Source organism: Myxocyprinus asiaticus, chromosome 48 (assembly GCF_019703515.2).
Source record: "Myxocyprinus asiaticus isolate MX2 ecotype Aquarium Trade chromosome 48, UBuf_Myxa_2, whole genome shotgun sequence".
Classification (NCBI taxonomy): Eukaryota; Metazoa; Chordata; class Actinopteri; order Cypriniformes; family Catostomidae; genus Myxocyprinus; species Myxocyprinus asiaticus.
The window spans coordinates 515,036-537,784 of record NC_059391.1 but is presented as its reverse complement, the minus strand read 5'-3'; the positions used below and the strand labels follow the sequence as shown (position 1 = coordinate 537,784).

General features: G+C 44.7%; 1 protein-coding gene across 6 annotated transcripts in view; it reads left to right on the top strand.

Moving 5' to 3' along the window:
- The window catches only part of LOC127437238 (excitatory amino acid transporter 2-like), a 105,692-nt gene that overhangs the window by 37,757 nt on the left and 45,186 nt on the right, over positions 1–22,749 (top strand). The window contains exons 1-2 of one of the 6 annotated variants that reach the window (XM_051692053.1): positions 5,942–6,030; positions 14,943–15,069. The exons of 4 other annotated variants lie outside the window; for them this stretch is intronic. The gene's annotated coding sequence lies outside the window, so the exon portion shown is untranslated. Of the gene's footprint in view, positions 1–5,941; positions 6,031–14,942; positions 15,070–22,749 lie in introns of those variants that run through there. One more of the 6 variants, XM_051692056.1, reaches the window with a different exon arrangement.

Genomic DNA, 22,749 nt, shown 5'->3' with positions numbered 1-22,749 from the left:
AAGCTATGTTAGATCAACTGTTCCAGCATTATGAAGATGTGTAAACAACAACTTGATTTTTGCATTTTCTGAAGAAAATGTGAGCGCTGCTCGCTCCTGTAAAACTTGCCATCCTAATGCATAAAAAGGTGTTCTAGGTGGTTTTTAATACATAGCTTCTGGCTGGTTGTGAGGGCTTGGCTTTGTGTTTGCTATGGTGTTCTTGGTGGTTGCTGGGTGGTGGCACATGTCCAGTAAGTCTTTATACTGGCCCAATTCCAGTAAGCCCTCCCCCAAGTCTCTAAGATATTCTGATTTCTAGTTATGGCTTGGGCCCCTCCTTCAATATAAATCTATACTATTATTTTTCTACCTGTTTTATTGTTTGACAGGCGATAATCTGTTCACTAAATAGCACACCTCTCCTCAGCATGCTGCATGATTTCAGGTATCATTCATATCTGTAGCACAAACAAGTTACATTTAATGCTGAGGCTTAGGGGTTTGTTCAAATCCTTGATCTCAAGCATGAGCAATATAGTGTAATGGTAAATATAGTGTAATGATAAATTAACAATATACTGTAGCAATAATAGTAATGCTTGCCTTAATAAATGACACTAAAACACACATAAACAACACATAAACAATGCTACTGAATGTTAAAATAAGACTAAGACTAAAACAATTTTTGCATTCAGTAATCATGCCAACAAACTGTGATTACTTTAGAATCATAATGATTATTTTTTTATTATTATTAAATAACAGCCAGACCACAGATCTGTTGTGGATTTAGGTATTGGCGATTAGGTATGGGCAGCTGCCCGGGGCGGCATCTTGCCGGGGGCAGCACGGGGCGCCCGTAAAAAAAATTTGGGCTGGTGACATTTTCGCGATCGGTTTTCTATAGCTCATTTGGACGTCACGTCAATGATATTATGTCACCGTGTAGGTCAAGTCAAGTCATTATTATTTGTATAGTGCTTTTCACAACACACATCGTTTCAAAGCAGCTTTACAGGAAATCATGCATTAAATTTTTTTTACAGTCTTACAGTGATCATTGTGTAGTTTGATTAAATATGATTGTAAAATGTGTATAGAAATTAAAGGTGCTATATGTAATATTTTTACTGTACTAAATCATAAAATGACCATAATATGTCATTAGAGAATTAGGAAACATGCTAAGTAGAAATACTGGCTTCTCTGATAACAATCCTGCAGCCAGTATGTTCTACTTTGAAGTTTCTATTCCAGGCCAGAATTTCTGTTTATGTTTTGGCCTGTGTGATCCTGCCCACTGCCCACTCATCAATAGAATTTCGACACCACCGGGTTGTCAGATTTGAACAAGTTTTCAGGCAAACAACACTGCGTGCTGCAGCCATGGAAGCCAGCAAACAAACTGGATCAGAGTTAACAGATTCCACCTTACCTAAAAACCCTCACCATCCGGCGATGCCTTTGGAAGATGGAGACAGCTTAAAGCCCAGAAATCCTTTAAAACAGATACTGAGTTGGCTAATTTGCATGTCAGCATTTTGGCATCCCGCATGAGCTTCGAGTCTGGGGTGGGGCAGACAACTCTACAATATTTTGAATTTGGACTGCAATACCCTTTTCAAATGCTTGTTGTCAATCTTACATATACCACCTTTAAATAATTAAATAATAATTGTATTTAGAACCCCTGTGAGCAAGCTGAAGGCGACTGTAGCAAGGAACACAAAACTCCATAAGATGTTGGTTAATGAAGAAAAATAACCTTGGGAGAAACCAGGCTCACTGTGGTCGCCAGTTCCCCTCTGGCTAAACAACATTATTATTAATAACCAGTATTAGTTATTTGTGTGCAGTGCAAGTCATGGTTTTAAATTTGTAAATTAAATAAGTGTTAAGGTCCAGTGTTTTAAAAATATAAATAAATATTTTTATGAACTTTAAGATTAATGATTAATGTCTTTGAAGTCCATCCTGGATTAACTGCAGAGGTTTACATAGATGCATTGTCCTTTGTTAGTTGGCTGATGTTTTTGGCTTTTGTTGGCAATTAAATGATAGTATGTATTCCATTTCAAGAGTGTAGTCCATCAATAGACAAAGGTGATGCAGTCAGAGATACAGTGCATCCGGAAAGTATTCACAGCGCTTCACTTTTTCCACATTTTGTGGTGTTACAGCCTTATTCCATAATGGATTAAATTCATTATTTTCCTCAAAATTCTACAAACAATACCCCATAATGACAACGTGAAAGAGGTTTGTTTGAAATCTTTGCAAATTTATTAAAAATAAAAAATGAAAAAAATCACATGTACATAAGTATTCACAGCCTTTGCCGTGTCACTCAAAATTGAGCTCAGGTGCATCCTGTTTCCACTGATCATCCTTGAGATGTTTCTACAACTTGATTGGAGTCAACCTGTGGTAAATTCAGTTGATTGGACATGATTTGGAAAGGCACACACCTGTCTATATAAGGTCCCACAGTTAACAGTGCATGTCAGAGCACAAACCAAGCCATGAAGTCCAAGGAATTGTCTGTAGACCTCCGAGACAGGATTGTATCGAGGCACAGATCTGCAGAAGGGTACAGAAAAATTTCTGCAGCATTGAAGGTCCCAATGAGCACAGTGGCCTCCATCATCCATAAATGGAAGAAGTTTGGAACCACCAGGACTCTTCCTAGAGCTGGCCGCCTGGCCAAACTGAGCGATTGGGGGAGAAGGGCCTTAGTCAGGGAGGTGACCAAGAACCCGATGGTCACTCTGACAGAGCTCCAGCGTTTCTCTGTGGAGAGAGGGAACCTTCCAGAAGAAAAGCCATCTCTGCAGCACTCCACCAATCAGGCCTGTATGGTAGAGTGGCCAGACGGAAGCCACTCCTCAGTAAAAGGCACATGGCAGCCCGCCTGGAGTTTGCCAAAAGGCACCTGAAGGACTCTCAGACCATGAGAAACAAAGATTGAACTCTTTGGCCTGAATGGCAAGCGTCATGTCTGGAGGAAACCAGGCACCGCTCATCACCTGGCCAATACCATCCCTACAGTGAAGCATGGTGGTGGCAGCATCATGCTGTGGGGATGTTTTTCAGCGGCAGGAACTGGGAGACTAGTCAGGATCAAGGGAAAGATGAATGCAGCAAAGTACAGAGACACCCTTGATGAAAACCTGCTCCAGAGTGCTCTGGATCTCAGACTGGGGCGAAGGTTCATCTTCCAACAGGACAACGACCCTAAGCACACAGCCAAGATTACAAAGGAGTGGCTACGGGACAACTCTGTGAATGTCCTTGAGTGGCCCAGCCAGAGCCCAGACTTGAACCCGATTGAACATCTCTGGAGAGATCTGAAAATGGCTGTGCACCAATGCTCCCCATCCAACCTGATGGAGCTTGAGAGGTCCCGCAAAGAAGAATGGGAGAAACTACCCAAAAATAGGTGTGCCAAGCTTGTAGCATCATACTCAAAGAGACTTGAGGCTGTAATTGGTGCCAAAGGTACTTCAACAAAGTATTGAGCAAAGCCTATGAATACTTATGTACATGTGATTTTTTTATTTTTTTTATTTGCTAAGATTTCAAACAAACTTCTTTCATGTTGTCATTATGGGGTATTTTTGAGGAGAATAATGAATTTAATCCATTTTGGAATAAGGCTGTAACATAACAAAATGTGGAAAAAGTGAAGCGCTGTGAATATTTTCCGGATGCACTGTAAATGATGAGGTGCATCGCAGTTTAACCTGCAGGTCATTTCGGTGAGGTTCAGTGGGGTCCATCCTAAGTCCAAGGTTCAGGCAGTGGCGTATGAAGTATCCGATGTCTGACAGTTGGAGTTTGCATCAGTTCATCCTCTGAAGTAAAAAACTGAAGTGATGTCTGTCTAGTACCGGCTGTAGTTTGTCGTCATCTCTCAGCGACATATAGCAATGGAGTCCGACACCAAGCAGGAATGGAGCTGGATCTGGCAGGCTCTGGTAACCTCAGGATATGAATCCCATGGTTGAGACATGGAAACAAATAGAATAATATTAGTGTAGATGCCATTCAATTTTATGCAGAGTTATAACAGATCATGATGGATGTTTCTGGTTCTGGCAGACCTAACTAAAGCAGCCTAATTGTGAGTTGAAGGATAAATGAGGTGTATGCCTGGCTAAATAGATGAGTCTTTAGTCTAGACTTAAACTGAGTGAGTGTGTCTGCATCCCAAACAGTGTTAGGGAGACTTTTCCATAGTTTAGGAGCCAAGTATGAAAAGGATCTACCTCCTTTTGTGGATTTTGATATTCTTGGAATTATTAACAAGCCAGAATGTTGTGATCGTAATGAACGTTACAGAATACAGCATGTCAGAAGGTCTCTTAATTACTGTGGAGCTAGACCTTTCAAAGCTTTGTATGTAGTTAACAGAATTTTTTAATTAATATGAAATTTAGCAGGTAGCCAATGTAACAATGATAAAATTGGGCTAATATGATCATATTCCTTAGTTCTAGTCAGCACACTGGCAGCTGCATTTTGACCATTGATCATTGTGATCATTGTACCACGGTGCAAGGTTTTTTCTTTAATTTTCTTTAATCAAAGGGGGGCGACACTATCAAGAGTGCAAGAGAAAGACTGTATTGATATTTTCTTTTATTTCTTCAAGTTCTTCTAGACATTTTGGTTTACTTAGTAAGTGAGACAATTCTGGAAGATTATTAGTGAAGCTATCTTTAGTGGTTGAAAGAATAGTTATACCTGAATGATAGCATGGTGTAGATTGAGTGACAGAGTGCATCCAAACTATGATCTGTAATATTTTATTTACAATTAATGCTTTGGTTGAAAGAGATCTAATGTTTAGTAGCCCTACCTTTATATAATGTTTATCTTCAAATGTTTTTTTTTTTTTTCAAGTATGACCAAGTTTTCTAAATGATTTATTGAGAGTTTTGTGTTTGGTAGTTTGGGGAATAGACACAGTCTATATATGATATCTAGGTGATACAGACGTTTGGATTAACCAGTTTGTCTGCTTCCTGACCTGGGCCCTAGTTAGTCAAATATTATCATTATTAAGACTATGAGCCTAATTACTAGAGAGGAGAGCGGCACCCTACCTGGAGGGATGGAGTCCGTCTCTCTTTAGCAGGTCAGGTCTACCCCAAAAACTCTTTCAATTGCCTATAAATCCTATGCTATTCTCCAGACACCACTCAGACATCCAGCCTTTCAGTGACACTAATCTACAAAAAACCTCATCACCACGACGAGTAGGGAGGGGGCCCGAGCATATTACACTGTCTGACATTGTTTTTGCAAGTTCACACACCTCTTTAACATTATCTCTAGTGATCTCCGACTGGTGAAGCCAGACATCATTAGTGCCGACATGAATAACAATTTTAGAAAATTTACTTGTAAATTTGATCTGATGTCAGATGCTTGAGCCCCCAATATGCATTTAACAATGCTGGCTTGTTGGGAATCTATCAAATTTACATTTATGCATTTGGCAGACACTTTTATCCAAAGCAACTTACATTGCACTTATTACAGGGACAATCCCCCTGGAGCAACCTGGAGTTAAGTGCCTTGCTCAAGGACACAATGGTGGTGGCTGCGGGGATTGAACCAACAACCTTTTGCTTACCAGTTCAATGTTTTAGTCCACTACGCCACCACCACTCCATTCAAATAATGCACCTCTAACTTTGTACAGTACTAATAATCCAATTAGTAAAATCAGTCACACTATGAAATGCTACCAAATAAACACAGTTCATTCATAATACTGTGAATATATAGTTTCATAGATATATTGTTGCATTTTTTTCTGGTTTGTGCGAAATCGTTAAGAATAATATAAAACCAGTCTGCACACCACGAAGGTGAACTGATTTAGTCTTGACTCTTGTTGACAGTGTTGGGGGATGGGTAATGTATTGATGCTCGAGTGCCAAATCAACGCAAATGGATAAGAAAGGTCTAAGCCATCAGGTGCCCAGTTTAGGAAAAAGAGGAAAGAAAAAGAAGAGAAATGCGCAAAAGATAAAGGTATGCAGCTATGTCCCTCATCTCTTTATGAGTATAATATTATGCATGTAATGAAATAGGCTGTTATAAAACTTATGTTTGTTAGCTTATGTTGCTTGCTATGCTATTACACATAGGGTGACAATATTCCTTTTTCTGTCCAACTAGCTTACATAACATTGGATATAAATTCACACAGTTTCACCATGATAATGTGTGTAGCCTGCAGCAAAACAATTACAAACTAACTAGGATATTTAGGTTGTAGTAAAACTAGCACATTATTGATTTGGTTAACTTTCATTAAGTTGACATCATAAAGGTTTTCTGTGATTGTATTGACTACGTCCTGAGCTCAGTAAGAGTGTAAAAATGCATCAATATTATGCTGAAACTTTGATGCATCTATTATGGAATTTAATAATCAATTACAATGACTATAATAATACCCAATGTGTTACAGATGCTGTCTCAGATTACACGTGCACTCTCGCAACCTGGCAACCCGCGGCTAGGTGTAACATGTTCTGTTGTGTTGGTGTCTTTGGACTCTTATTTTGAAAGTTTAGTTCCTGTTTCCTGTCTTGTTATTGTCTTGTTTGTCATGTGACCCTCGTGTTTCAGGTGTTTTGTTCTCATTGGTTTATAGTCATTGTCTTGTTATCATGTTCATTAGTCTTGTCCTGTCATTGGTTCATGTTTCATAGTTGTGTTATCTTGTTATTAGTTCCATCTCGTCTCAATGTTTGCAGGGCCGGTCAACCCATTAGGCGACATAGGTGAGCGCTTAGGGCGGCATCGCTTCGAGGGCGTGGCGGGCGCCAATCTACCGAGCCAATTTTAGCATGTGTCCAATCTGTGTCGAACGAAATGTGCCCTGTGCGTTCCGATAACGTGTTGTGGCGCCTCCCACGGAACATATAGACCGTGTACTAAATGCCTTACTACCATTCTACTCTTACTGTTTCTGTCACATCTGTGTTTGGCAAAAAACAGTGAGAGAATTATGGATTGTATGTCATTGTGAACACGGCCATAGACTCATGAGCACGGGGCTCGGTGAATCGGAGTGATGCCCGATGGATGCATGAAATTATCTCTGTTTTAAGTCGGTTCTTCTCAGTGAATTTGTCTCAAGTGCGTGCTGAATCGTTTGAAGCACTTTGTCATGCAGTAAAACATGTTTTAGAAGACAGAAGACAAAACAATGCTGAATGAAGTGGATATTTACTTACAATTAATTTAAACAAAACCTGCAGCTGCATTCAATCATTTTCCAGTGATGAAGATCATGTGTGAGTGCAGTCTGTGAACGACTGTCTACTGAAAGACATTTTCTAAATAAAAGTGTATCAAAATACTAACTCTTAAAAGTACCAAAACTTACCAAGCCAATATCATGTTTATTGGACATGGTCCTTTGAGTTGCCTACCATATAATTACGATAATATATTATAATAAATACCAAGCTTTTACCATATTGTACCCTCACTGTACCGTGATACTGCCACAGCAGGCTTTTGAGAAAGATTACTTTGATAAATTTCATCTTGTGCTGTGTAATGTGAAAAGGTGTCAATAAGTTTTTAGTCTATAGTTTCATTAATGCTACACAATATACAGTACGTAGGCTACTTAAGAAAATGTTCAAATGATGCTCCTAAAATAACCAGAAATGTATGCTTTGATGCTGTTTTTGCAACAACAACAAAAAAAAAAAAAAGATTTTTTTTTTTTTTTTACATCTCTGGGGGGAGCATGTCCCCAGACCCCCTTACAACATCATGGGACAATAGACTGTGTACTTGATGGGCCCCAGACTCCCCAGAAATGATGAAAGCCTGTAAATGTCCCTGCTGTGAAACATACTGTACAATGTGCATAGATTTTCTTTTTTCTTTCTTTCTTTCCTTTATTTATTTATTTATTTATTTATTGAACATCTTAGACCACTTGGTTTGGTTTTTGTGCACTTTACATTAAGTTTATTTCTATATATGGTGATACCAATTTATGATGCCTACTTAAGAGGCCATAACATGTTTCTTCCCAACATTGTTTTTACTGTGTGTTGGGGGTGGGGTGGGGACTGGAGGGTCTCGCCTAGGGTGCCAAATGGGGTAGGACCGGCACTGATTGGTTGCCTTTTCAATTTGTTACCCATATCCATGTTTTTAAGCCCTGATGTTTGCCATTGTCCTTTGTCGTGTATTGATTGTGTAACGTTCTTGTTTGTGGTAATCCGTCTTAGTCAAGTCTACTCAAGTCAAGTTAAGTCTCTTTGTTCTAGTTTTTGTTGGTTATTCACTTTGTAAATAAATACTACACTTGGGTTCTCACATCATCATCATGATCTTCGTCCATCCCTGTCTTCGGTCTGTCTCTAAGTTACACTAGGCAAATGTCCTGTAAGGACACACCATTCACCCAAGCCTAGGAGGAAACCATGCTCCTGGTAGAATAGGCTAGCATCCCTATAGGGCATTGCACGTCTCACGAATCATAAGAGAGCGCAATGGCATCAACCAACTTTTATTTCCTTGTTTATGAATTATTGTATTTATTTATATCCACATTAATTAATTTCCACATGTATTTATTTACTTTTTAATTTATTTTACATTTATTTATTTCCACATGTACTGTATTTATTTCTACATTTATTTTTTCCACATTTATATATTTTCACATTCATTTATTTCTACCTTTATTTACAGTATTTCCACATTTATTTATTTCTACATTTCTGTGTCCTTATGATAATGAGAGGGGCTTGTTTTCTACTTCAGGAATAGCAATCAATCTCAGAGTGAAGTTTGGAGGCCACAGTGGCATCTCCTTAGGTTGCCAAAATGAAATGCATGTCTATAGACTTGAAATATAGCTACAGATGGGGGTGGGCATGCATTAAGAAATTGTTAAATGTACCTGTGAGTAGAGTCAAATAGGGAATGAATTAACTTTATTGAATGTTGAAATTGAATTTATTGAAAGAAACTTTAATATAGGTGGGCAAAATCACCAAAATCTTATATCACTGTTTGAGTAATTTTATATCACTGTAACTCTATGTACCTCTATGTGACCATACCTGCACAGACTCCCACCCAGGATTTCTAAAACGTCCGGGACTCGGCTGAAAATCTTGGCAGACAATCTGAACAGAAACAGCTACTTCAATAGATCTGATAACGTCATAGTTACTTGTGTAACCTCCATTCCCTGATGGAGGGAACGAGACATTGTGTCGATGTAGTGACACTAGGGGTCACTCTTGGGAGCCCGAGACACCTCTGGTCTTTGATAAAAGGCCAATGAAAATTGGCGAGTGGTATTTGCATGCCACTCCCCCGGACATACGGGTATAAATGGAGCTGGTATGCAACCACTCATTCAGGTTTTATGCTGAGGAGCCGATATAAGATCCGGCCATTTCAGCGGGTAGTTCAGCGTTGTGGCAGGAGGGACACAACGTCTCGTTCCCTCCATCAGGGAACGGAGGTTACATAAGTAACCATGATGTTCCCTATCTGTCACTCACTCGACATTGTGTCGATGTAGTGACACTAGGGCTCCCTATACGAAATGCCACAATTGGCTGAACTGTGTTACGTGAACTGGCGGTGTGTGGTGGGCAGACTACTGTGTGCCTCATAGCCAGCACATCAGGTCGACACATAACCTCCCCCAACATATTTATGAGTGTCGAATGGCCCTTTTTGGAGACAAGTCAACTACCCAAACGATAGAGACAGGCTTAACCCAGTCATGGCCTCTTTTCCCCTTCTTTTTTTCCACTCCCTAAAAAAGAAGGAACTAATTATCCAACTGGGCCACCAGGTCTAGTCTGGGGGTGTCCCTCCCAAGGGGAAGACACCACGGAGACCACACCTCGCCCAAAGAGATGGGGGATATTTAAGTGGAAAAATACGTCACATGGTCTTTCCAACCATGTGGGGAGTCTTCAAGGTAGATCCTGCCCAATGGGGGAGGAGTTACTACAAACATGGAGACTGGGGCAGAGGGGCTCTGCCCAAGGAAGACGCAGTTTGTCAACAGGGAAATGAATTAGCGGAAGATATAAAAGTTTGTGAACACTACTGGGAATTAATGGCATACATCTTCAGCTCCAAGGGAGGTGGAAAGCGCTATGTGCAAGTGATACACCTGGCCAGCTATCCCGGGCTTATCCGCTTGTGTTGCCTGCCACTACCTGGGACGAAACCGGTTCCACCCGGAGGTTGTAGAACCTTGCACAGGTGTTGGATGTTGCCCAGCCCGCTGCTCTGCAAATGTCTGTTAGAGAGGCACCCCTGGCCAGGGCCCAGGGAGCCGCTACACCCCTGGTAGAATGGGCTTGTAGCCCTACTGGGGGCAGCATGTACTAGGCAACATATGTCATAGTTATGGCGTCAATGAGCCAGTGGCGATCCTCTGCCAGTGTCTCCAAAGACAGCGCTTCCTTTCCGCTGTGCACCAAAGCAGACAAAGAGCTGCTCAGAGATTCTAAAGCTCTGCATGTGATCCAAATAGATGCGTAAAGCGCGCACCGGACACAGCGACGACAGGGCTGGGTCTGCCTCCTCCTGGGGCAGCGCTTGCAGGTTCACCACCTGGTCTCTAAAGGGGTGGTGGGAACCTTGGGCACATAGCCCGGTCAGGGTATCAGGATCACGTGAGAGTAACCTGGACCAAACTCTAGGCACGTTTCGCTGATAGAGAATGCTTGCAGGTCACCCACCCTCTTGATGGAAGTGAGCGCAGTCAGGAGGGCAGTCTTTAAGGAGAGTGCCTTAAGCTCGGCTGACTGCAAAGGCTCAAAGGGGGCTCTCTGTAAACCCTGAAGAACTACAGAGATATCCCATGAGGGAGCGAGGCACGGTCTGGAGGGATTCAGCCTCCTGGCACCTCTTAGGAACCTGATGATCAGGTCGTGCTTCCCTAAGGACCTACTGTCGACTGCATCGTGGTGTGCTGCTATGGCGGCAACATACACCTTCAAGGTGGAAGGGGACAGCCTCCCTTCCAGCCTCTCCTGCAGGAAGGAAAGCACTGATCCGACTGCACATCTCTGGGGGTCTTTGCGTTGGGAAGAACACCACTTAGCAAACAGACGCCACTTAAAGGCATACAGGCGCCTCGTAGAGGGGGCCCTAGCCTGAGCGACCATGTCTACCACCGTGGGTGGTAGACCGCTTAGGTCTTCCACATCTCATCCAGGGGCCAGACATGGAGATTCCAGAGGTCTGGGCTTGGGTGCCAGATGGTGCCCCGTCCCTGAGAAAGAAGGTCCTTCCTCAGGGAAATTTGCCAGGGGGGAGCTGTCGCAAGGAGCGTGAGGTCTGAGCACCACGTCTGGGTGGGCCAGTAGGGTGCTACCAGGATGACCTGCTCCTCGTCCTCCCTGCCCTTGCACAGGGTCTGCAAGTTTGCCAACAGGGAAACGAATTAGCGGAAGATATATAATCGCATGGGGTTAGCCTTACAGGGAACCGCCACATGCGGAGCACCTACCCCAGAACAGGGCTCTTAGCACGTGTACTGGGCCGGTAGCGAGTCTCTCCGAAAACTCGACTGCCACAGGGCTCGGAGGAAGTCAACCAGGGAACAAAGTTTGTGAACACTACTGGGAATTAATGGCGTACATCTTCAGCTCCAAGGGAGGTGGAAAGCGCTATGTGCAAGCGATACACCTGGCCAGCTATCCCGGGCTTATCCGCTTGTGTTGCCTGCCACTACCTGGGATGAAACCGGTTCCACCTGGAGGTAGTAGAACCTTGCACAGGTGTTGGGTGTTGCCCAGCCCGCTGCTCTGCAAATGTCTGTTAGAGAGGCACCCCTGGCCAGGGCCCAGGGAGCCGCTACACCCCTGGTAGAATGGGCTTGTAGCCCTACTGGGGGCGGCATGTACTAGGCAACATATGTCATAGTTATGGCGTCAATGAGCCAGTGGCGATCCTCCGTTCCCTGATGGAGTGAAGCCCTGCATGTGATCCAAATAGATGCGTAAAGCACGCACCGGACACAGCGACGACAGGGCTGGGTCTGCCTCCTCCTGGGGCAGTGCTTGCAGGTTCACCACCTGGTCTCTAAAGGGGTGGTGGGAACCTTGGGCACATAGCCCGGTCTGTGCAAGCAGGCTCACTGGGGGAAATGCATATTTGTGCATGCCAGGGGGCCAGCTGTGTGCCAGCGCATCTATGCCAAGGGGCGGGCAGTGGGGAGGATTCTTGGGAGGTGAACAGGTGCACCTGTGCCTGTCGAATCGACTGCAAATCAGCTGGACCACCTGAGGGTGGAGTCTCCACTCTCCCCTGAGGGTAACCTGTCATGACAGCGCGTCCGCTGTAGTGTTGAGGTTGCCCGGGATGTGAGTGGCTTGCAGCGACTTGAAGTGCTGCTGACTCCAGAGGAGGAGATGGCGGGCGAGTTGTGACATACAACGAGAGCGCAGACCGCCTTGGCGGTTGACATATGCTACCGTTGTCGTGTTGTCTGTCTGAACTAACACGTGCTTGCCCTGGATCAGTGGCCAAAATTTCCGCAGGGTGAGCAGAATTGCCAACAACTCGAGGCATTTGATGTGCCAATGCAGTCGCGGATCCGTCCAGAGGCCGGCAGCTGCGTGCCCGTTGCAAACAGCGCCCCAGCACATTTTGGAGGCGTCTGTCATGACCACGACACACCTGGAGACCAGTTCTAGAGGAACACCTGCCCGTAGAAACGAGAGGTCGGTCTAAGGGCTGAAAAGACGGTGACAGACCGGCGTGATGACCATGCAATGTGTCCTGTGGTGCCATGCCCATCTCGGGACTCGAGTCTGGAGCCAGTGCTGAAGCGGTCTCAAATGCATCAACCCGAGCGGGATGGCCACCGCCGAGGATGACATATGCCCCAGGAGCCTCTAAAAAAGTTTCAGTGGAACCGCTGTTTTCTGTTTGAATGCCTTCAAACAGGCCAGCACCGACTGGGCGCGCTCGTTCGTAAGGCGTGCCGTCAAGGAGACTGAGTCCAACTCCAAACTGAGAAAAGAGATGCTCTGAACCGGGAGGAGCTTGCGCTTTTCCCAGTTGACCCGAAGCCCTAGTCAGCTGAGGTGTGAGAGCACCAGGTCCCTGTGTGCACACAACATGTCTCGGGAATGAGCTAGGATTAGCCAGTCGTCGAGATAGTTGAGAATGCAAATGCCCACCTCTCTTAACAGGGCAAGGGCAGCCTCTGTGACCTTCGTAAAGACGCGAGGAGACAGGGACAGGCCAGAAGGGAGGACTTTGTACTGATACGCCTGACTCTCGGACGCAAACCGCAGGAAGGGTCTGTATCGAGGAAGGATCGAGGCGTGGAAGTACACATCCTTCAGGTCTACCGCCGCAAACCAATCTTGATGCCGGACGCTCGCCAGAATGCGTTTTTGCGTCAGCATCTTGAACGGGAGTCTGTGTGAAGCCTAGTTCAGAACTGACAGGTCCAAGATTGGCCACAACCCACCGCCTTTTTTCGGTACGTTGAAGTAGGGGCTGAAAAACCCCTTCTTCATCTCGGTTCAGGGAAGAGCAGTGAGTTCCACTCTAGCCGACGCTCGCGGCTGCCCAGGAAAGCATGTCGTCATCTCCGCGTCAGCCCATGACTGGGCAATCGTCCCCGAAGGGAGGAGCCCAGCTGAGGCTTCCGACTGGACGAGCCCACTCTCCGATGCTGCGCTCGAGAGCTCATCACTTTCAGGGCTCCGAATAAGAGGTCGAACTCGCCGTGAGACGAGCCGGCGGACTCATCCGGAAGCCCGATCGGGGCAGACGAGCGTGCTGGGGAATGGGAGGTCCGCGGGGGGATACCCGGCGGAGGTTGTCCCATTGGGTTCCCCAAATTACCCCCAGTGCTAGCCGCGCTGGCCTCATACCTGTGGGTAAATGACCAAGGCGGGGAGCATCTGGGGTGGCTTGCTTTCTTACGAAGGTGAGCCGCGACCGCAACGTTGCCATGGACATATCCTCGCAATGAGAACATGACCATCCATGAACGCTGTCTCCGCATGAGCAGTGCCCAGACACGAAAGACAGTGATCGTGACAGTCAGAAGGTGAGAGATAACGAGCACAACCAGGAATAACACACAACTGGAAAAGCATCTTTAGAAAGATGCGTCTTTATAAAGACGTTCCGTGTGTGCTGCTCTTTTAGAGAAATATACTCTTTTATTTCTGCCGAAGCACCCAGGGGCATTCTCTGCAGTGCACCAGTGCAGAGGGGGGAGAAGCCGCTGAAATGCTCCGTTAGATCCAGCAGAGGTGAATGAACAGTAGTATTCAGCTCAGTGAGCATGACCGTTCGGCTCCGAAGAGAAAATCTGAATGAGTGGTTGCATACCAGCTCCTTTTATACCCGTATGTCCAGGGGAGGGGCATGCAAATACCACTCGCCAATTTTCATTGGCTTTTTATCAAAGACCAGAGGTGTCTCGGGCTCCCAAGAGTGACCCCTAGTGTCACTACATTGACACAATGTCGAGTGAGTGACAGATAGGGAACAGACACTTAGACATTGACAAAAAGCAGCACATGCATGTGAAATGATACAGTATTAATGAAAACACAATGGATGTTGGAGATAGGAGCATGCCTTTATTCAGGGCTGGTGCATTTAAATAGCTGAACTAGGCAGCTCAGTTTTTCATGAGGCCGTCTGCATCTTCAATCCTGCATCTCAAGAAATGCTGCTGCTAATGTATACTGTGGTAGCTACTGTATCCATGGGGTTATTAGTGGGCAGGACTACTTTTATGGCTCTGAACAATGAAGAAACATGAAGTGTGTCCCAAATAAGTCAAAATGAGGAAGAACTTGAAAGGAGTGCAACTTTAACAAGTGGACGTGATTTGGATTTTTGTTTTTTAAATCTGACAACAGTAAACTATTCACTCCAAACTATCACTTTAGGTCATCGCTGGATGTGGAAGTTCTAATTGCCACCTAACCACCTTTTACCACCTAAAGATGAAGCTTGCTAAGGACTACTAGTAGGACCAAAAGATGAGCCCCATATCCAGCGGTTCATCAACCTCAGGTGGTAATAGCAGATTTCACCAAGAAGAATCACCACAGATTCAAAATGTTTTGCCAAAGGCATTCTGCCTGCCAAAAATTCATGGCAATGGAAGGAAATAAACCAATAATGATATATTTGTAAAGACATTGAAAATAATTGTTTTAGAAAATGGTAAAAAAAAATTAAAGTTGTCCACAGGAAAAAAACTATCTGCAAACTTTTGGCGTTGAATTTTACAGATGACGATACTTCCAAAAGCAGCTACCAACTGGTCTATTGACCTCTTATATTTAATATTTAAATTACAATTGCAACTCTGTCACTCTTACCAGCCACTTTGGCAAGTGATCTTTTCAAGGTTTTTCCTGCATTGAAATTCCCAATTGGTCAGTTGACCTCTTATATTTAATTTTTAAATTACAATTGCAACTCCGTCACTCTTACCAGCCACTTTGGCAGGTGACCTTTTCAAGGTTTTTCCTGCATTGAAAATTCTATGAATGTTAGGTGAATCTGAGCCACTGGCGAAGCAAATTTAATGATATTCATGCCTCTCATAAATTACATGCGCATCTGCGTGGGACGAATGAAGCGTGTTTGAAGTCTGTTTGAAGTTGGAATTAATATGTGATTTAAAGGAATAGTTCACCCCAAAATGAAAATTCTCTCATCATTTACTCACCCTCATGCCATCACTTTTATTAAGATTTTTAGAAGAATTTCTCTGCTCTTTTGGTCCATACAATGCAAGTGAATGGGTGCCAAAATCTTGAAGCTCAAAAAATCACATTAGTCAGCATAAAAGTAATCTATAAGACTCCAAGGGTTAAATCAATGTCTTCAGAAGCTATATGATAGGTGTGGGTGAGAAACAGATCACTTTCACACTTTCTTGTGTTTTTCTGCTCTAGTGTGCTGAGGGGCCACCATGCCTTGTATGTTTACTGTTAAAATACTGTTACGAATGTTGCCTATGATGCTTACTTAAAATACAGCCTTTTACAACATGGTGAACAATACACTGCAGCATCAGAATATAAGCAGGGTTGGGGAGTAATGGAATACATGTAACGGGATTATGTATTTAAAATACAAAATATAAGTAACTGTATTCCACTACAGTTACAATTTAAATCATTGGTAATTAGAATACAGTTACATTCAAAAAAGTATTTTGATTACTGAAGAGATTACTTTGCATTTTATTGTCATTTGTTTCATTTAATATTTAGTCCTTTCAGATGGAAAACATTTATACATATAAATGATGTGATCCAAAGAGCGTTTGAGCAGTGGTGACACACTTTCTTATGATGTGTTACATTCATACGAGCAGACAGAGAAGTAAGTTTGAAGTGAGTTTGGAGCAGAAGAAATAGAAATAAAGCTTGTGTAAACTGTCAGCTTTACGCTAAGTTAAAATGCTATTTCTAGCCATTTTACATGCACATGTTACCAGGCACAATCATATTTTTTTATCAAGAAAATTCACGTTGGATCATAATTTGTTTTTTTCTAGTAAAACCATTGATATTAGGTCAAAAATCGTATTCTTGATAATAATTTTTGTATTGTTTTCCTGTAAAAATATCTACAAAACCTTAAAACAAGATCAGTTTGATTTATCTTGTTTTAGAAACAACACTGCATAAGATATTTAGGTTTTTCAGAGGATGTATTTTTAACATGTGCATTTTGTCTTACTGTACTGGCAGAGTTTTTATTGTCAAAACAAGTGAAAAAATCTACCAGTGCTGAAGAAGTAATCCAAAGTATTTAGAATACGTTACTGACCTTGAGTAATCTAATGGAATATGTTACAAATTACATTTTACAACATGTATTCTGTAATCTGTAGTGGAATACATTTAAAAAGTAACCCTCCCAACCCTGGTTGTATACAACAAATAATCAAAGTAATAATAATACTGCATCATATAATAATAATAACAAACTGGACAACAATAAATATTGTTGGGTTATAATAATAATAAATAACAACTGAATTCCAAAATGTTAGTGAGTGAAGTAGTAGGTTTTGCACACCCTGTTCATTAAAAAAAAAAAAAAAAAAAAAATATATATATATATATATTTTTTTTTTGTAAAAATATATGTAGGTTAATATTGCTTTTTTTATCACTGTATTGTGGAAAATTGGAAAACATGAATTAATTATCTTTAACTAGATTTGTATTTAATTAAACATTTTGAATGTACGTGGCTACAACCACTGATAGGATGAATTTAAAATTATGATTAAAAAGCAATTTTATGTCATTTTTTAAGCAAAAAATTTCAAAATGAGGCCCCGGGTTGGTCGGTTGCTTGGGGCCTCAAAAATTGTAAACCCGCCCCTGTACATACGATCAGCGTGCTCCAGAGTGAAACTTGCATGATTCAGTCAGGCTTTACTCGATATCAGGGTTGGCCAGCGGAGACCATAAAACTCATGTGACCCATTCGAATTCTGCAGAGAACATTCTAGTATAAAGCTCTATATGGAAGAAAGCAAACCCCTGAAACTGCTAGACATCCCCTTGAAACAGCGCTAACAATTTAAAAAGGAAAGAAATAATACACATGATCAGTTTTTAAAATATACATCATCATCCTTACTCAAATGTTTTGTATTTGGTAATGTTTTACTAAAATTGTTTTTAATCTTATAATCTTGAAAAGCTGAGTAAGATAATAAGTCCTTTGAACATATAACTTCTATGATGGGAGACTGCTCCAAAAACTGGTAACTTGTATAGATTCATATTTAATCTGTCTATTAATCTTCTATCTAAAGTCTAATGGAGTGAAGCTATTAGACTTTATTTTTATTACAATGGTAAAAGTTGAAGTTAAAGGTTTCTAAATGTGATGGCATTATATATATATATATATATATATATATATATATATATATATATATATATATATATATGTATGTATATATAGCAAATACTATCGTTTTTTTTTTTTTTTTTTTTTAGAAAAGACTATCTACATTAACCTAACCACAGTAATGAGGAGCCAATCATGGTCTTAATGGCATTATCATTACAAATGCCACTATGAAAAAAGGGTAGTCTCCAACCCATCTGCCAGTTCCACCCTGGTCTTCTGGTCGTCCACCGGACCCCTTGTGGTCTCCTGCCATCCATCTATTCCGCCCTGGTCTACTGGGCCGTCTGCTGGATTCGCTGTGGTTTTCTACTCTCCAACCTGTCTTCCCTAATCCACAATTGTCTCCAGCCTCTCCTGATCCCCTTTGGTGTACTTTGCCTTGCCAGTCCTATCAAGTTCTTGTATTTGTATTCTTTCCCTAGGGGCCAGTAGGGGTCGCTAGGACAGTTGTGACTTTTATTTTGAAATTCAGTTTTGTAGTTCTTTTTCTGTTTCCTAGCCCAGTTCTCCTACTGATTGTGCTACAGCTGTGTCTTGTTCCCCAATTAGTCTGTGTGTATACAGTATATGGCCTGGTATTTTTCCAGTCCTTTTGCCTATCTTTGTTAATTGTATTACATTCATATGATGAGCACTGAGTCTTGATTTGATTGTGTTTCAGCTTTTTGCTTTGGAATATATGTTTTTATAATAAAGATTTCTGCACTTGGTTTCAAAAACTATTGCTCGCCAGACCATCTGCATTACACGTGCGATCTAGCTTGTAAATGTAGTTGCTTATGTAATGTAAACATTAAAATATTTTAGAGTAATTTCAGTCTCAGAAGATTGCATTGCGTGAGGAACGTCCTAGTTACTTTCGTAACCTCCGTTCCCTGATGGAAGGAACGAGACGTTGTGTCGATGTAGTGACACTAGGGGTCACTCTTGGGAGCCCCAAACACCTCTGCTTTTTGAAAAAAGGCCAATGGGAATTGCCGAGTGGAATTTTCATGCCACTGCCCCGGACATACGGGTATAAAGGGAGCTGGTATGCAACCACTCATTCAGGTTTTGTGCTGAGGAGCCGAGACAAGGTCCCGGCCATTTCAGCGGGTAGTTCAGTGTTGTGGCAAGAGGGACACAATGTCTCGTTCCCTCCATCAGGGAACAGAGGTTACAAAAGTAACCAGGACGTTCCCTATCTGTCACTCACTCGACATTGTGTCGATGTAGTGACACTAGGGGTCCCAATACAAAATGCCACAATTAGCTGAACTGTGTTATGTGGACTGGCGGTGCAAGACAGGCAGATCGCTGTGTGCCTCGTAGCCAGCACACCAGGCCATCACGTAACCTCCCCCAACACTCTTATGAGCATCGAATGGTCCTTTGGGACCAAGTCGACTGCCCAACAAATATGGACAGTCTAACCCAGCCGTGGCCTCTTTTCTTCTTTTTCTCTCCCCAAAAAAGTGGAATTTCTTAACCGACTGGGGGCCGTAAATGTCTACGTCGGGGTGGATGTCACTCCCAAGGGGAAGACACCGCGGAGACCACACCCTGCCCAGAGAAAAAAGGGGGGGGGGGGGTATGTGGAAAATACGTCACATGGTCGTACTGAGTCTGTCGGAAGTATGTCATGTGGAGAAGTCCCATGGTAGGTCCTACCCGAAGGGGGAGGAGTTTCTACAAACATGGTGACCGGGGCAGAGTGGCCTCTGCCCAAGGAAGACGCAGTTTACCGACAGGGAAACGATTTAGTGGAAGATATCACATGGGGTCACCTACAGGGAACCACCACATGTGGAGCACCTACCTCAGTACAGGGCCTAATTAGCACACGTACTGGGCCGGAAGTGAGTTTCTCCACAAACTCGTCTGCCACAGGGCTAAGGAGGAAAGTCATCCAGGGATCACAACTTGTGAACACAACTGGGAGTCAAAAGTGCTTCACCTCATGGGAGGGGAAAGGTACTATGCGCAAGCGGTACACCCAGCTAGCTGTCCCGGAACTTTCCTGTTTGGACCTGACAACACACGGGACGAAACCGGCTCAACCCGGAGATTATAGAACCTCGCAAAGGTGTTGGGTGTTGCCCAGCCCGCTGCTCTGCAGATGTCTGCCAAAGAGGTGCCACTGGTCAGGGCCCAGTAGGCCGCTACACTCCTAGCAGAGTGGGCACGTAGCCCCATGGGGGCGGCACGTCCTGGGCGTGATATGCCATCATGATGGCGTCAATGACCCAGTGGGCGATCCTCTGTTTGGAGACAGTGCTTCCTTTCTGCTGACCACCAAAGCAGACAAAGAGTTGCTCGGAGCTTCTAAAGCTCTGCGTGTGATCCAAATAGATGCGTAAAGCATGCACCGGACACAGCAATGCCAAGGCTGGGTCTGCCTCCTGGGGCAGCGCTTGCAGGTTCACCACCTGATCCCTAAATGGGGTCGTGGGAACCTTGAGCACATAGCCCGGTCAGGGTCTCAGGATCACATGAGAGTAACCCAGACTGAAATCCAGGCACGATTCGCTGACAGAGAACGCCTGAAGGTCCCCTACCCTCTTGATGGAAGTGAGCGCAGTCAGGAGGGCAGTCTTCAAAGAGAGTGCCTTAAGCTCAACTGACTCCAGAGGCTCAAAGGGAGCACCCCGTAGAACTCGAAGGACTACAGAGAGGTCCCGCGAGGGCATGAGGCATGGTCTGGAGGGATTCAACCTCCTAGCGCCTCTCAGGAACCTGATGATCAAGTTGTGCTTTCCCAAATACTTACCATCCACTGCCTCGTGATGTGCCTAAATGGCGGCTACATACACCTTCAAGGTGGAGGGGGACAGCCGCCCCTCCAGCCTCTCCTGCAGGAAGGAAAGCACTGATCTGACTGCACATTTCTGGGGGTCTTCACGTCGGGAAGAACACCACTTAGCGAACAGACGCCACTTCAAGTCATACAGGCGCCTCATAGAGGGAGCCCTATCCTGAGTGATTGTGTCTACCACCACAGGTGGTAGGCCACTTAGGTCTTCCGTGTCCCGTAACCACGACGCACCTGGAGACCTGCTCTAGGGGTAACCCTACCTGTAGAAATGCAAGGTCAGTCCAAGGGCTGAAGAGGCGGTGACAGATCGGCGTGATGACCACGTGATGTGTCCCACAGTGCCATGCCCATCTCAGGACTCGAGTCTGAAGCCAGTGCTGAAGAAAAAGTCCAACTCCAAGCCGAGAAAAGAGATGCTCTTAACCGGGGAGAGCTTGCTCTTTTCCCAGTTGACCCAAAGCCCCAGTCGGCTGAGGTGCGTGAGCACCAGGTCCCTGTGTGCACACAACACACCCGAGAGTGAGCTAGGATTAGCTAGTTGTCGAGATAATTGAGGATGCGGACGCCCACTTCCCTTAGGGGCAAGGGCTGCCTCTGCGACCTTCGTGAAGACACGAGGGGACAAGGACAGGCCGAAGGGGAGGACCTTGTACTGGTACGCCCGGACCTCGAAAGCAAACCACAGGAAGGTAAGACTGAGACGTGGAAGTACGCATCTTTCAGGTCTACCGCCGCGAACCAATCTTGATGCCGGACGCTCGCTAAAATGCATTTTTGCATCAGCATCTTGAACGGGAGTCAGTACTCGCAGGTCCAAGATTGGCCGCAACCACCGCCTTTCTTCTGTACGATGAAGTAGGGGCTGTAAAACCCCTTCTTCATCTTGGCTGGTGGAACAGGTTCTATCGCACCCTTCCGTAGAAGGGTAGCGATCTCCGCACACAAGGTAGCGCCGTTCTCACCCTTTACCAAGGTGAAGCAGATGCCACTGAACCTGGGCGGGCGCCTGGCGAACTGAATCGCGTAGCCGAGTCGGACGGTCCAGGTCGGCCATCGTGACGGGTTGGAAAGCGATGGTGAGGAGGACCAAGGGGATAATCACGTCGGACGTACCGGCGGGTGGGGCCTGGCGGAGGGGCAGAGCCTGAGGCACCAAGTTGAGGGGGCTCGAACCCCGTGGCCGTGCTGAGTCCAGAGACACTGAAGCACTTACCTGGCTCCTGACACCCACCAAAAGATTGGTCGAGGAGGGGGGAGGAGGAACATTGTCCCCACAGTCCATCAGAACCAACCCAGTGTGGGCATGTTTGTGCCACAGCTGGGCGCACAGGGGCGGGGGGTCAGTGCCAAACCAGCCAAAATGGGACGGTGGACAGTGGTCATGACGACGGCCGTGCGCGCCTGACATGTGACCCAGAGAACAAGGAAACCACTCTTTTGTTGAAGTTATGGGTACCGAAGCCTCTTGGGAATGCACGAAAGATGAAACAAAAGATTCTTCTCCTGGCCCTCCACCGGGGGACGGAGTGGTCTGTTTACCAGCTCCGTAGGAGCGGGTCTCTTCGTCCCTGGGTCGCCCGTCTCAGGGGCGCTTCGAAGCCTTCCTAGGGTTCTTGGCAGCTGGCCGTGAGACGGGTGGCGTCTACTTCCTGCGGTGGGCTCTACAACAGGGCCGGGCCACAGGGGCGGGCTGCAGCGGAGCCAGTGCTGTTGCTGCAGGAGGACACCCTTGGCGACGAGCAGACGGGGTGCGGGGTCTTGAGCTGCACCGGGGCAGGATGTGCTGAATGGCCTCTGTCTGCTGCTTCACCACCGAGAACTGCTGGGCAAAGTCCTCGACGGTGTCGCCGAACAGGCCAACCTGGGAGAAGGGGGCGTCAAGGAACCATGCCTTGTCAGCCTCTGTCATGTCAACCAGGTTGAGGTCGGTCGCCGAGCACAGTTTCTGCATCAATCCCAGGTCAGAACTATCCTCGTGCAGCTCTTTTAGTGCCTTGGCTTGGTGT